The sequence below is a fragment of the Hyaena hyaena genome, unplaced genomic scaffold, assembly GCF_003009895.1.
Source record: "Hyaena hyaena isolate Hyena2069 unplaced genomic scaffold, ASM300989v1 scaffold_443, whole genome shotgun sequence".
In the NCBI taxonomy this organism is placed as follows: domain Eukaryota; kingdom Metazoa; phylum Chordata; class Mammalia; order Carnivora; family Hyaenidae; genus Hyaena; species Hyaena hyaena.
The window spans coordinates 385,484-401,288 of record NW_024081075.1 but is presented as its reverse complement, the minus strand read 5'-3'; positions in this window follow the sequence as shown (position 1 = coordinate 401,288).

Here is a 15,805-nt window from a genome sequence, read left to right as displayed (position 1 = left end):
GTCTTAATTGGCCATTTCCCTGCTCATTAGCGCTGCTGTTAGGACAGGGTCTGAGGGAGACGGGGCAGGCAGAGCAGGCCAGTGGATGCTTGCTGGGCGTCCGGCACTGGGATGTGGGCAACAGAGGCTTCCGGGGACCTATCGGACCATGTTCTATCATTTGCTTCCTCTCGCGCATCCGTTAGCCTGCGATTCTGCTGTGCGTGAGCCCGGACCTTGTTTCCGCGGGACCGTGTCTTGTGGGTTGGTGCCATGTGGCCGTGTTCACGGGCTCAGTCCCCATCTTGACGGCCTTACCCTGTCTGGGAGTGGATGAGGCCACACGTGGGAGGGTGGACCGTGGCTCCCAGGCCCCCATCAGGCCCCTCCTTGGGCCCCTTTCCCCGAGGTCAGGCTGGCAGGCCCGGCGGGGCAGGGCACTTGGCCAGAGCTCTCTGCACCCCTGGGCTCTCCTCGGGGCACCTTCATCCTCCCACGCTCCTGCTACTTTCTCTTTTGGGTCGAGTCCTGAGGCTGCCTGTCCTGAACTTTCTGCCCTTTGCCACACGGCACCTGCTCTCGGCCAGCCCGGTCACGTGGAGACACCAATAACCCTCAGCTGTGGCCAAATCCAGCGGGAAGTTTCCCCCTTTACCTGATGTGGTGGAGCCACCGCCTGTACAGAGCTTTGCTCTCGTGCCCTCTCGCTGCTCACTCCCCTGTCCCCACCACGGGCTCCACCCTAAACTCACCCAGGGCCCATCCTGAGAGCGACCCCAAGAATCTCATGCCGTTGCACTCCGACCTGCCCCTTCCCACCAATGCCTGCCCCGCGGTGTGCCCAGGGTCCTCACAGCATCCCTTCTGCTCTCTGCCGCAGCTTCGTGAGTGGGGCCCCAGCTGGAATTTGGAATCCTTTTGGAATCTTCTGTTCTGCTCCCTGTACGTTTAGTGGTCTTCCTAGCCTTTGCTTATTCTTGAATCAGTTTCTTCCTTCCATCCCCACCTTCTTTCTTCGGCTCTGTGGTCATCACTGACTCAGGAACGTGCACAGTGGCCCCGAGCTGGTGCCCAGAGTCCTGTCTACCTGCATAGACCCCTCCCCAGGCTGCTTAGGGGAGACTCCAGGAGAAACCTTAGTGGAAGAGCTTTGTCAGGGTTGTGTGAACACGGGGTTCTGTGGACACGGGGTTCTGTGAACACGGCTGTTGGGACGGGGACGCACGCTGTCTCCCAAACCTCCCATCCCAGAGTTCGGCCCTTGAGAGCCTGTGGCAGGTAAGGGGACAAAACGAAGGAAGCCTCCCTCACCCGGACCATCTTCAACTCCTGGAACTGACCGCAGAGGTCAGTCTGACAGCGGCCAATGTGAGGCTTCAGAAGAGGCATCAGGGACAATTTCATGCCACCCTTTCAGAGGCTGGAGAGATCGTCGGCTCCCAGGCTATTTCTCTTCGGCCTCGAAAGCCGCCCCTGTCCCACTGCTGTCGCGGTTACTTGGAATACGATCAGGTGACATTTGTCAGATGCCGGAGCGCTTGTTACGCACAAGCACTGTATGCACCCTTTCTCATCTGGGCCTCCTGGTGACCTTCACCTTTTAGACGCTGAAGCTGAGAAGAAAGGGAGTGAGGACCTGCTTGGGGCTTTGAAGGCAGTGAGGTGGTCAGTGGCGGCTCTGTGATTAGACCCCGAGCAGCCCAGGTCCCTGAGACTGTGTTCCTGACCGTGGGGACGTGGCGACCTTCACCGACGGTTTCTCACTGGGCTGTGTTCTTCCACGTTTCCTATCCTTTCTCACATATCTGCCTTCTGTGGAGGCAGGTGACAGCTTGTCGGGTCCTGGCTGAGGGGGGACCTGATGGTTACTCGGCACCTGCTGTGTGCCAGGGGCTTTCCAGCTATGCCTCGCTCCGTCCCTGCAGCCCTGTGGATGCCGACCACAAACTGCCTGAAACAGGGACCTTCCCCCACCCGAATCCTGCTCTTTCCCGGCTTGTGGAGGGACTCCTAGTATTTAGTGCACGTTCACTTCTGTTATGACTCCCACTCACTGCCGAGGAGCTTGGGGCTTGGGTCCCAGCTGTGCTGTGGCCTCTCCCAGACTGCACGCTTTGTCTGCAGGCCCGCACCCACCCCTGACCAGTCCCCCATCACAAAGAAGCTGCCAGACTCCCTCTTCTCAGTGACATTCGGCTGAGAAGCAGATTTCTCTTTCCCTAGGCAGCACAGCCTGGATGACCATTAAACATTATTCCTTCCTAATATCTTTTACCACGATTTATTTGGTGGTTTGATGGGCAAAAAAAGATTCCTGGTCCATACCTCTAATGTAACGAGGACATTAGGGGTGCGTAATGGAGGTGGAAATCACTTTCTAATACATAAAACATAAATACAGCAAAAACGCACAAATGAGCTATAACTCTTCTTTCTTTTCATGGTCAATAACCAAAAAAAAAGCCTCAATCTTTCCTCATTAATTTGGACCAGGATGAAACTGTGGGGCTGCTGATTTTTCAAAGGGCTTTCTGCAAAATAATGAGGCTGTTTATTAACATCCAGGAGGCGAGGGAGGGCTCGTAGCTACGACAGTTTCTATAGTAACTGCAAGGAGGGAAAGGAGGCACAGCTGGAGAAATCTGTGTCACCCTCCTCCCCCACTCCTTCATTGCAAGGGGCAGGCCTGGGGACCCTGGGCTAAGTGACGAGGTCACTTGGTGCTGTGTCCCTGTGGCCTGTCTTCAGGTGGAATGCAGAGGATTTTAGGGTTTGGTAAGAGTCGCATTTGATAAGAAGGGACATTGGTTTTATGCTTGTAAATGGCATGTGATGTCTTAGAATCATGGTGATTTGTGTCTGGCCTTGTCTGTAAAAAAGGCTAAAAGCAGAATCTTGAACACCACTTCACACCCACCGTGATGGCTACAATCAGAAAGACAGACAATAGCAAGCGGAGGTGAGGCTGTGAAGAAGCCAGAGCCTCCTCTGTGGCTGGCAGGGTGGGAAGACAGAGCAGCCCCTTTGGAAACTGTCTGGCAGCTCCTCAGAAAGTAAGTCGTAGAGTTTCCACAAGACTGAGCAGCCCCACTTCTACGCAGGCAGCAGAAAGAAATGAAAGCGCACGTCCAAGTGAAAACTTGTGCAAGAACGTTCACAGTGCCACTGTTCACCAGAGTCCCAAAGTGGAAACAACCTGCACGTCCATCGACTGATCAATGGGTAGAGAAAACATGGTCTGTCTATGTGCAGAGATACAGCGGGGCCGCAGGAAGGAATGAAGCCCTGACACGCTGCGACGCGGACGAAACTTGGAAACGTTAGGCTAAGTGGAGGAAGCCGGTCACCAAACACCACAAATCACGTTAGTGTCCTGAGGCCGCCATAACAAAACACTGCAAACCAGTGGCTTAAACAACAGAAATCCATTCCCTTACAGGTTCCGGAGACCAGAAGTCCGGAGTCAAGGCACCGGTAAGGCTGGTTCCTTTAGAGGGTTGTGAGGGAGAATCATTCCCATGCCTGTTTTTTCCTGGCTTCTGGTGGGTTGCTGGCGATCTTTGTCTGGTGGACAGTCTTCTCCTCATGTGTGTCTTTGTCCAAATTTCTGCGTTTTGTAGGGACAGAAGTTACGCTGGACGAGGCACCCCACCCTGCTCCACTGTGATCTCATCTTAACTAATTACGAGCGGTGTGACCGTATTTCCAAGCAAGGTCACATTCTGAGATACTGGGATTTGTAACTTCAGTGTAGGAAATTTGGGGGTACATGTCCCAAAACAGATTCTGTTTATATGGAATGTCCAGAACATGCAAATCCACAGAGATGGAATGTAGCCCAGTGGTTGCCGGGGCTTGCGGGGGGGGGGGGGTGTTGGTGGGAAGCGAAGAGCAATTGCCAATGTGAGTAGGGATTATATTTTATTAGGGGTGACGAATGTGTCCTGTGCTCGGTTATGGTGTTGGCCATGCAACTCCGTCAATGTACTAAAAGCACTGAGTTGTACGATGTAAATAGGCGAATTATACAGTATATGAATTCTATCTCATGAAAAAGAGATCCTTGAACATCTGAGAAAAGGAGTGTTTTCTTTGTAGATATCTGCCTGGCAGGCTTTCCTCATTGCTGCTTCAAAAACATTTTTTTAATGTTTGTTTAGTTTTGAGAGACAGAGAGAAAATGGGGGAGGGGCAGAGACAGAGGGAGACACAGAATTTGAAGCAGGTTCCAGCCTCCAAGCTGTCAGCACAGAGCCCGACACAGGGCTCAAACCCACAGACCGTGAGATCGTAACCTGAGCCAAAGTGAGCTGCCCCACGGATTGAGCCACCCAGGCACTCCTTTCATTGCTGCTTTGACTAGTGCCTTTACAGACTGTTTCAGCCTCCCTTGGTGCCCTGCCCACACTGTTCGCACTGCTTGGGATGGCCCTTCCTTGTCCTTCTCTGTCCTGACCACCCTCCAGGGTCTAGTCAAGTCCCAGTCCTCTCCCAAAGCCTTTCCTGATGACTAGTTTCCCCGAGTCCTTTCTTCCCTGAGTCTCTACAGTATATAACTTGGGTCTTGAGTCTCAGTGGGTTTTCTGCCTTATTCTCTGCTTGTTTATGAGTCCCTTGCCTTCCCAAACAGATAGCACATTCCTCGAGGGCAAGGACTATGGATCCTTCACCTGTAACCCCTGTGGTGCTTAGGTGAGAGCGGGGTATGTACACCTTTAATAATATGATAATTTGACTCACTGATCACACCATCCCTGGCCCCAGGGGAGCAGTTCCATACAAGAGCACATAACTTATTTGCTCATGACTCACTGAGGCATGATAGAAGCTGCTCATGGTTGCAGTGAGCCAGGGTCGCTTCTACTCAAAGAGGTCCCTCTCTTTTAGAGGGCGCTCCTAGCTGCATGAAGACCTGAAGCTCCCATTCCGTGGCCTGGGCTGGCCCTGGGGACATCATTCTAAATATAGGAGAACAATTTATTCTCCATCCTATGGGGTCTGCTCCTTGAAAGCCTATGGTCAGGGAAATAACTTGGTCATATTCCTTTGTTTCTATAGCTTTTCCTTCCCTGCTCAGGGGTCCTTGGAACCTCCCTATCTTTCCAGACAACTTAGATGTCTATCTCGATTTCAATTGACTAATAAAAAATATCAACTTAGTGGATGACTCATTTATGTCTTAATCCCCAGTTCCAAAAGCTTGGAAAAGCTTTCTAGCTCAAAGTCTTCAGCAACATAATGGAATGTTTTCCAAGAGATGGCATTTCAGGAAGGAGGGAGGGAGACACAGTGCTTTATGCTACCGCTGCTTACTAGGCTGGAGAGACCCACTGTCAGTGCTGCCTCTCCTGAAACCCTCTCTGAAAATTTTCAAATATTTTCTGTATTAGAAGTGGGGCTTCCCCCACCAAATATTTCGTGAACTCTAATGTATAAAGCAAACAAGAGGGGATTTCTGGTCAGGGTGACACTCTAAGTATACACTTCAAGTGCAGACCCAAATCTGAGAAAATATAAAAATGGGAAAATCACAGAGGCATAGTCATCATAGAAAAAGATGTTAAGACATATTTCTCAATAGTCAGTAGAACAAGCAGACAATATAATCTGTCAGGATATGGAAGATCTGAACAACGCAATTAATTAAATTGACCTAATTGACATATATAAAACCCTGCACACAACAAAGACAGAATGTGCCTGCTTTTCACTCGAATAAATGAACATGACTCATTTGCCCAAATTGACCGTACAGTAGCTCATAAGGCAAAGCTTAACCATTTTCAAAGGATTAAAATAATTCAGAGAATGTTCTCTGACCACAGTGCAATTAAGCTAGAAATCAATAGCAAAAAGATAACTAGAAAATCTCCAACTGCTTAGTAATTAAGCCACACACTTTTAAGTAACCTGTGGTTCAAAAAAGAAATCACAATGGAAATTCAGAAATTAGAAAAATATTTTTAACTAAATGGTGATGAAGACACATTGTATTATACTTGTAGATTGTAACTAAAGTAGTACTTAGAGAGAAATTTATAGTCTTATATAGAAAAGAAGAAAGGCTGAAAAATCAATAGCTTCAGCTCTCATTTTAAGAAGAAAGAAAAAGAAAATCAAGCCAACTCCAAAGAAAACAGAAGGGAAGGAATTATAAAGACAAAAGCATAAATAAATGTAATAGAAACCAAGTATACAATAGAGAAAACCAATAGAGTCAAAAGTAGATTATTTGAGAAAATCAATGAAACTGATAAACTCCTAATAAAACTAATCAAGAACAAAAGAGAGAATAGGTATTACTAATATAAGGAGTGAAAAAAGGAAAAGGAAGAATTCTTCAGATATTACAAATGTTATGTAGAAAATAAGAAGATATTATGGCCATATATCTGCTAGAGACCTTGCGTACCAGATATATAAGGAATTCTTACAACTCAATTGTAATAAAGAAAAGAACCCAAATGAAAATGGATAAAAGATTTGAACTGACATTTTACCAAAGATGATATACCAATGGCAAATACACACATGAGAAGATGTTCAGCATCATTAGACACAAAAATTAAAACTGAAACCACAGTGAAATTCTACTATTACACATCCCCCAGACTGGCTAAGATGAAAAAGACTCTCCATACCAGGGGCTGGCAAGGATGAAGAGTAACTCTGACACAAAAATATTAACTTTAAGCAGACCATGACAGGTTAGGTACAAATAGTATAATCCACTGATCAAGCACTGAAAAATAATACAAAGAAGTATAGCCAAAAATCCAATAGAAAAAATTAAAATAAAAAAAACAATGAAGAATTAAAATAATCTGAAAGAAGGCAGAAAAATGAGAAGAAATCAACAAAAAACATAGAGACTAAGTAAAGGATAACATGGTTGAGCTAAATTCAACCATATCAATAATCACATTAAATGTACATGGTTAAATATACCAAATAAAAGGCAGAGATTGTTAGATTGGATAAGAATATAATACCCAGTTATTTATTATTTGCAAGAAACCCACTTGTAATATATATTATACAGATATAAATTTACAAGAAATCCACTTGTAATATATATTATACAAATATAAATAGGCCAAAAGTAAAGTGACAGAAAAATAAAATTTCACATAATAAGCAATACAGAGAAAGTTGGAGTGGCTATACTAATACCTGACAAAGTAAACTTCAACACATGGAATACTTTCAGGAAAAAAGAGAGACTGTGGGCAATTATACAGGGGTCAATTCACGAAGAAAACCTAACAATTCTAAGTGACTGATCAAATTACAATACAGCTTCAAAATATAGGAAGCAAAAACACAGAGCTGAAAGGAAAAATAAAGAATCCACAATTATACTTAGACACTTCAAAACTCTTTTCTCAGCAATCGATAAAACAAATAGAAAATCCATAAGAATGCAGAAGACCCTAGAAACACTTCCAACTGATATGATCTAGTGATATTTGCAGAATTTGTAACTCAAAAGCAGTAGAGTTCACATTCTTAGTAAGTGCTTCTGGAACATTCATTAAGATAAATCCTATTCTATGAAAAACCTGAATAGATTTCAAAGATTTAAGAGTTGAAATAATAGAAATTATCTTCTCTGATCATAAAAATTAAAGCTAAAAATCAATAAAAGAAGGGTATCTGGAAAATCTTGGAAATTAAGCACATATTGCTAAATAACTCTTGGCAAAAAGAAGCTAGAAAATATTTCAAACTGAGTGAAACTAAGAATGTAACATTAAAATTTGTGAAAGCAGCTAGAGCAGAGCTTAGGGGGAAATTTCAAGCATTAAAATTAATTAATTAAATATTAAAAACAAATCAGTTGTTTCAGCATTTAGTTAAATATATCAGTTAAGTGAAAGGCCTTAAATCAACCACCTAAGTTTTCATTCTAAGGAAACAGAAAAAAAAGAGCGAATTAAATGGAAAATTAATAGATGGAGGAAAACAATAAAGAGAATAAAACAATGAAACAGAAATTAAAAAGTAATAGAAAAAAGCAATGAAACCACAAGTTGGTTTCTATTTAATAGATCAGCAAAACTGATAAAATTCAAGTGAGACGAAACAAGAATGACAGAGAAAAGACACCAGTGGCCAGTGTCATGAAGGTGAGAGCGGAGCCACTAAACGCACTACAATCACTGAAAGATGATAAGGGAATATTCCAAACAATTTTATGCCCACAAATTTGACAATTTAGGTAAAAATGGATTCCTTGAAGAACACAAACTACCTAAGTTCGCTCAGGAAGAAATAGCCTAAATAGTTGTATGTCTATTAAAGAAATTGAATCTGAAGTTAAAAATCTTGCCATAAAACCCCAGGCTTGGTGAGCATGATAGGTGGATTCTACAATATATTTAAACAAAAATTAATACTAACTCTGTACAGACTCATTCAGAAAACAGGAGAGTCATACCACTTGATTTCAAGACTCGCTACAAAGCTAAAATCGTCAATAAAACGCCATGCTGTTGAAAAAATAGTGCAGAGTAGAGTGTCCAGAAGGAGATCCACATGAAAATGGCAGATTGATTTTGACAAAGGTACAAAGACAAGTCAAATCTTGGTGTATAAAGGAGAGAGAAAGGAGAATCTTTTCAGGTAATGATGCTGGAACCACTGGACACTGCTTTGGGTGCAAAACCCAAGCCTGAACCCATCTTTTTCTCCTTATAATCCTTAAGTGTAAAACCTAAAACCTTAAAATTTCTGGAACAATGCTGTTCAATATCCATGCTTTCCAGTATGGGAGCCACCAGACACATGTGACCATTGAGTAATTGAAATGTGGCTACTGTGACCTAAGCACTACATTTTAAATTTTACTTAATTTAATTTAAATTATACAATCCCATGTAGTTAGTGGCTACCATATTAGACAATGGAGTTTCAGAAGAAAACTCTGGAGACATTTTGTGTCACTGGACCAAGCAAAAGTTTCTCAAATATGACACCAAAAGTATGATCCATATAAGAAAAAAATTGATTCTCCCTTTTTATCACAATGAGAAATTTCTTGGGGTGCCTGGGTGGCTCAGTCAGTTGAGCGTCCAACTTCAGCTCAGGTCATGATCTCACGGTTTGTGGGTTTCGAGCCCCATGTCGGGCTCTGTGCTGACAGCCAGCTCAGAGCCTGGAGCCTGCTTCGGATTCTGTGCCTCCCTCTCTCTCTGACCTTCCCCTGCTCATGCTGTCTCTCTCTCAGAAATAAATAAAAACATTAAAAATATTAGAAATTTCTTTTCTAAGAAAGACTTTTATTTTTTTTAATTTAAAAAAATTTTTTTTTAATGTTTTATTTATATCTAGGAGAGAGAGAGAGACAGCGTGAGCCGGGGAGGGTCAGAGAGAGAGGGAGTCACAGACTGAAACAGGCTCCGGGCTCTGAGCTGGCAGTCAGCACAGAGCCCGACGTGGGGCTCGAACCCACGAACCGCGAGATCATGACCTAAGCGAAAGTCGGACGCTTAGCCAACTAAGCCACACAGGCGCCCCTAAGAAAGACTTTTAAAAGAATGAAAAGACAAGTGACAGACTGGGAGGAGGTATTTGCAAATCACATAGCTGACAAATGGCTTGTACTGGGAATATGTAGGTAATTCTTAAACGCAATCAAAAGAAAACATCTTAATTAAAAATGGGCAAAAGATTTGAGCAGACACTTCATCACAGAATATATGTGGAAAGCAAACAGGCACATGAAAAGGCTCAACATCAATAATTATGATCAGAAATGCAATTTAAAATCACATCAAGATACCTCTACATACCTTTTAAGAATGGTTAAAAGGGGAAAAAAAACAACCTCACAATACCAAGTGTTGATGGGGATATGAAGCGAGTGGAAATGTCACACATGACTGGTGGCGGGAATGTGTGATGGTACTGATGCTTTGGGAAACATTTTGGCAGTTTATCACAAAGTTAAATATAAATTCATTACCCAACTCGGTAATTTCACTCTTGGTATTTACCCAAGAGGAATGGAACCATATGTTCATAAAACGTGCATACAAGAATGTTGATATCAATCTTATTTGTATTATCCCCAAATTGGAAACAGTTTAAGTATCCATCAACAGGTGAATAGAAAAAGTGTGGTATATCCATATGTCAAAATACTTCTCAGCAAAAAACCCCCCAAAAACAAAAAACAAAATCCTACTGGTATATGATAACCCTACTAATATAACCCTATATGACTGATATTTGCAACAACATGTTTGAATCTCAAAAATGTCATGCTGACCAAGAGTCCATGCTAGTCCTATTTTATGTGAAATTTGAAAACTGGCAAAAATAATCTGTGGCGATAGAAAACATACCTGTGGTGGCCTGTTGGGGATGGATACCTGCAGAGAATGATTGAAGGGGCACAAGAGAACTTTCTAAGATGATCTATCTAAATCATCAACTTGGTTGATCAATTGTATGAAATGTGTATCTTGACTGAGGTGTTGATAACATTGGCATATATACTTGTCAAATTCAAAGTTACTGAATTTTAGACTCAAGATCTAGGCAAAATACTAAATTTGAATTTTTCATTGATTAAAATAAATGAGAGGAATAGCTACTCACAGATTTGAAATGATCCTCAGAATAAATTGTTAAATGGAAAACCTCAAGGTGTGAACCTATGAACATTTTTGTTTTTTTTTTGAATAAAACTAATAAGACAGGTTACTTCTTTAAAAAAAGATTACCTCTTAAGTGACAAGATGGAAGTGATACTCTTCTGAATTTATCTTATTCTATAGTTTTTTAAATTTTCTATCATTTTTGTATAAAATTAAATTCATAAATAAATTTAAAAAATTCCCAAAGAAATGAAAATTGGAAAAAGGGAAAGAGCCGCATAATACAGTGTTTATTAACATACATAAGCTAATAATACTGTGTTATGTACTTGGAAGTTGCTAAGGCAGTAGATCTCTCACCAAAAAAAAAAAAGGTAATTATGTGATGTGGTAGAGGTGTTAGGTAATGCTGTGATGGTTATCATGTTTTAATATAGGAGCATCAAATCAACACATTGTACACCTTAAATGTACACAGTGTTCTATGTCAATTACATCTTGGTAGAGCTGGGAAAAAACTACATAGTGGAAAGAATTATTTCATGTTACTTTAGAATACTGTACTGTGATCATATATCTTTACTTGATACACTGATTCACTCAAAGTACAAGTAGTATTGCCAAGAAGTCTTAAATTTCATTTTGGAAGTCATATTATTTTTAGTAATATTGGTATTACTCTTTAAAATATTATGTAAGAAAATAAAGCAAGTTCATAAATTACATTCATATTTTTAAGGTCCAATATTTTTAGTGTATAAAAGAGAGAGATATCATTATGAAATCAAAGATATTAAATAAAGTCCGTCTACTGGGAAGTTTGTATTGGAAATATCAGTGTGATCTTACAATATCTTTGGTTTTTATAAAATTTTTATAAAATGTGAGTGTTGGTGCTACCCACGAAAAGTGCCCAGAAGGAAAAAAAACCCTTAGCATCAGGGCTGTGGTGTCCACATTCCATTCCTCATGAACAGGAACACAGTTTGAGAAAAAAAGCCTGATCCCAGGGGCATCTGGGATGGCTCAGTCAGTTAAGTGTCTGACTCTTGATTTCAGCTCAGCTCATGATCTCACAGTTGGTGGGTTTGAGCCCCACATCGGACCCTGAGCTGACAGCACGGAGCCTGCTTAGGATTCTCTCTCTCTGTCTCTCTCTCTGTCTCTCCCTCTCTCCCTCTCCCTCTCCCTCTCCCTCTCTCTCTCTCTCTCCCTTTCTCTCTGCCCCTCCCCCACTCACACTCTATCTCCCTCTCAAAATAAACAAATACACATTTAAAAATGAGTCTGATTCCAGTTCTTGGGGGCAGGAAATATACAAGAAAAGCCTGCCCTAGAATTGTGGGTTGTGCCCCAACCTGGGAAGTTATTAAATACTATTGGGGTTCTATCAAAGAATACAGGAGCCAATATGATAGGATTTCCATTGGTCAAAGATGGGACAACCTGAGCATGAAATATAATGATGGCAATGCATGCAATACATAAAACCCTATAAGTTTGTAATGATCCCAGAAGAGGAAGCAGAGTAAGGCTAAACAAGAGTGTTAGAGATGAGCAGGGAGAAGGACAGTTCATTGGCAGCCATTGGAAGCACGAAATTCTTAGTCTGAAAATAAGCAACGCAAGGGAAATAGTTAAGCATCTGTCCCTCCTTTCCTCTAAAAATTGTAATTGCTTTGGTTAATGAGAGAAAGTTATGAGAAGAATTTTAGTTGATAAATGGTGGAAGACTCGCTAGGATCAGAAAATCACCGTTTTTCCTTTCCTGGTGGAATAATCGATTCAGGCGAAGATGGTCAATGGGTGGGCGGCCATTGGATGAAAGGCAGGGGACGGTTAGGGACTTGCCCCAGGTCACACAGCCAACGTGCGGCAGATGGAGATCTGCACCCAGCCTGCCTCCTCTAGGAGCCGTGGTTCTAACAATTGTACCGTTTTCCCTTGTAACCTGGTGATGGCGGTTAAAATTCCTCACTGGTTCAACATGTCCTGATGGGGTACTGATATCTGGGAGCACAGCACTCACAGTGCGCAGATCACAGGCTCTGGGGGTGAAATCCCGGTGTGCGGGTGTGTGGGTGGTCGTTACACCGTGATCTGCATTTTGCTGTGGGTTGGGGAGTTTTCATAATAAAAACAAAAAGTACATAAGAGAGTAAATTCATGTTTTGTTGCCATCAATTACTCTTAGGAGCTGAGATTCACCATGTTCACTTCTTACCAAGTCAGAATGGAGCGATATCGATGCACGTGACATCTGAAATGGGGGTTTTGGAAGCCACTTCAGCATCTGACTTATTTCCGAAGCTTCTTGAGTTGGCCCTTGGCAGGAAAGCCAACCGGGAAATCTCAAGATTGTCTTCAATTAAACTGGCACCGAGGCTTGAAAGACAGATCTAGGCTCTTTATTATCGAGACCAAAGTTGGACAGGAAGTCATCAGGATTTAAGGACCCATTTAAACCACCTCCGGCGTGGCATCATCCCTGGCGCCCATGCCAACCAGTTATTTCTCTTTGACAAGAAGGAGCCTGACCCTTGCCCAGCACACGGGTGTGCACTGGCTTTGCCACCCACCTTCAGCCCCTCTTGTCAATGACAGGAGACTTTGTTCCGAGTCCTCCGTGGAGAGGAGCCAACCTGGCTTCTGGTCTCCAAGGTGAAACCTTCCATTTAACACCTTGGTGAATGTGTTGATTATTCACTATATCTCAGAATAGTTCGAATATAATTACAATAAAATTTTACATAATCATTTCTGGAATCCTTGAATGAATTCTGAGGGGTCCCGGGCTGCGTGGTTTGGAAACCCATTTATACCCCTCCTGAGATGTCCTTCTCCCTCCTCCTTGGGTGATGGCTTTGGGTTCTGAGTTATTCCAGAACTTAGTGAAGTTCTGGGGCCCTTGTTATAAGCCTAGTAAATATTGGAGAAATAAATGAATGAATGATTGAATGAATGAATGTAGGACCCCTTCAAGGACGAGGAATGCTATTCTTTTGGTGTCCAGGGACTCAGCATAAGACCCAGCAAGGTGGTGGTGAATCAGCGAATGAGTGAATGGAAAGGGCCCTTGCCTCCTGGTGTCTTCTCAGCATGCATCCTGGTTAGGGAAGGGAGCTGATGCTGTCACCGTGTTACCTGGTCCTTGACTTTAGAGGACCAGCTGAGAAATCTGTTGTCTCCGCTCAGGCTGTATCATCGACTGCCTAGCGCTTAAAGGAGCTAGTCCCACCAGAAACGTGTTGCCCATTCCTCACGGTCCGGGCACCACCAGCAGCCCCGGCCTTTGAGCTGAAGACTAAATTTTGAAGAAGTGATTTTCTGAGATGGGAGTCTCCCAGGGCAGAGGGCTCCCAGATGAAGGGTCTGGGAAGACAGAGGGTGTGAGTAGGGGTCTCCCATCTCCATGCACTGAGGCCCGCATGGAATCGCCAGCCCTGAGAGGCCTTCCCTGTGACAGGTACCGCTGACACAATTGGACTTGTCAAGAGCCATCAGGGAAGGCAGGTTTCAGGCAGTGAATTGAATTTGCAAGCAAGATAATCAGTTATTGATTGGAAGGGCGAGCCGCGGCTCCTGCCTGCTTCTGAGGAAATGAACTTCTTCTCTTTCTGGAATATTTACTGGTAGGAGGGAAGCACAGACTGCTGGAGTCAGCTTTGAAGAAGTGATGCTGAAGGGGCCACATCCATGATACTTATGTAGGTGAGATGGGGCTACGCATGTCCTTGGGGACACGGGTGGCTCTGTCCCACCCCCAGCGGGAGGGAAGGTTGGTGCCGAAGCCCAGGTGTCTGACTCCCCACCTCTTGCAGGTGTGGCTGCTTCAGGTAAGAGGTCTGCGGGACCCAGGTGAGGAGGGGGGAGCCCCACCCTGCCCCTCATTCCACTCTGAACCCCACTTAGAGCCCCACAGTGTCCCTGGCTCGACACCTCTGGCCTCCAGATTTCCATGGAGGGTCTCTGCCCCCGGGCCAGGACCGGGGCTCCACCGTGATCCCTGAGAAACCCCGACTCTGGGATGCCGTTGGCTGTAGAGGGCACCATCGACCTAACAAAAGCTGCTGGGAGAGGCCGTGAAGCCCCATCGTATGTAGCATTCATCATCATTACAAATGTGTCCCGATTCCAGACAAGCTAAAAAAGAGGGAAAAAAAGCGTGTCTTGGAGTCAGGGAAATGTGTTATTTTCATTGTTCACATTATTAATTTGTTTACATCTCACTTTGCACCCAAAGGGTTTGCTGTGGGGAGTTGGGATGGCTGCTCGCACATCTCTCTGACACTTCTTGGCTGAGAGGCGCTGAGCCGAGGAGGAGGGGGAGGGGACTCAGGCGGCACGTGCGTGCGCGCTTGTCCCGGCACCTGTCCAGCCACAGACCAGTGAGGCCCCCTCACCTCCTCCAGCCCAATGATGTCCGTGCGACCAGGGCGCCCGCTCACCTCCTCCGGTCCCGCGCGAGGTCCCTATGACCAGGGCGCACACTCACCTCCGGCAGCCCTGAGTGAGGTCCCTGCGACCAGGGCGCACACTTCTGCAGCTTGTGCCCCCACCCCCCACCCCCCCAGTTTCGCTCGTGCCCTGGGCCCTGGCATTTCCAGCCAGGGTGCATCTGAGTCCATCCTTTGGGACAAACGAGTGGGGAGCCTCCGGGTGGGGCTGAGCCTGATCTGAGGTGCTCCCCCCAAGGGCAGAGCTGCTTCCTCACAGCACAGATGTGGGATGGGGACGAAGGGGGTGGTCTGGGGGCAGGGCCCAGGGTCCAGACCAGCCCTGCTGTGTCGCCTGCACATTCATCCCTTAACTTCAAGGAGGGGAGCATTCCGACCTTGAGCCTGGCCGCTGGGTCGTTGGTAAGATGACCTGTCAGGTAGGAGGCCAGGGCATGTTCCACTGAAGCTTGCTGGCCCGACTCCACACAAGCCTCTGTTTGTCCCTTGCCCTCAGCCTGAGGTTGGTTGTTTGGGGGCCTCACGGTTACCTGAAGCGAAGGAATGACCTCATCTGCATATAGAATGTTCTCTGCTTTACCGGGCTCCATGGCAGCTGGTGGCTGCGGCTCAGGGCTTCTGTGCATCAGGCAGGTTGAAGTCCACTATTAGGAGCTTTCTGACCAAAGTCTGGGCTCCCCTTCCTCTCTGGATGGCCCACAGGGGCTCGGTCTTGGAAGGAATATGCTCCCAGTGGGTACTTTCCATGGCAGCTTCATCTCTGCC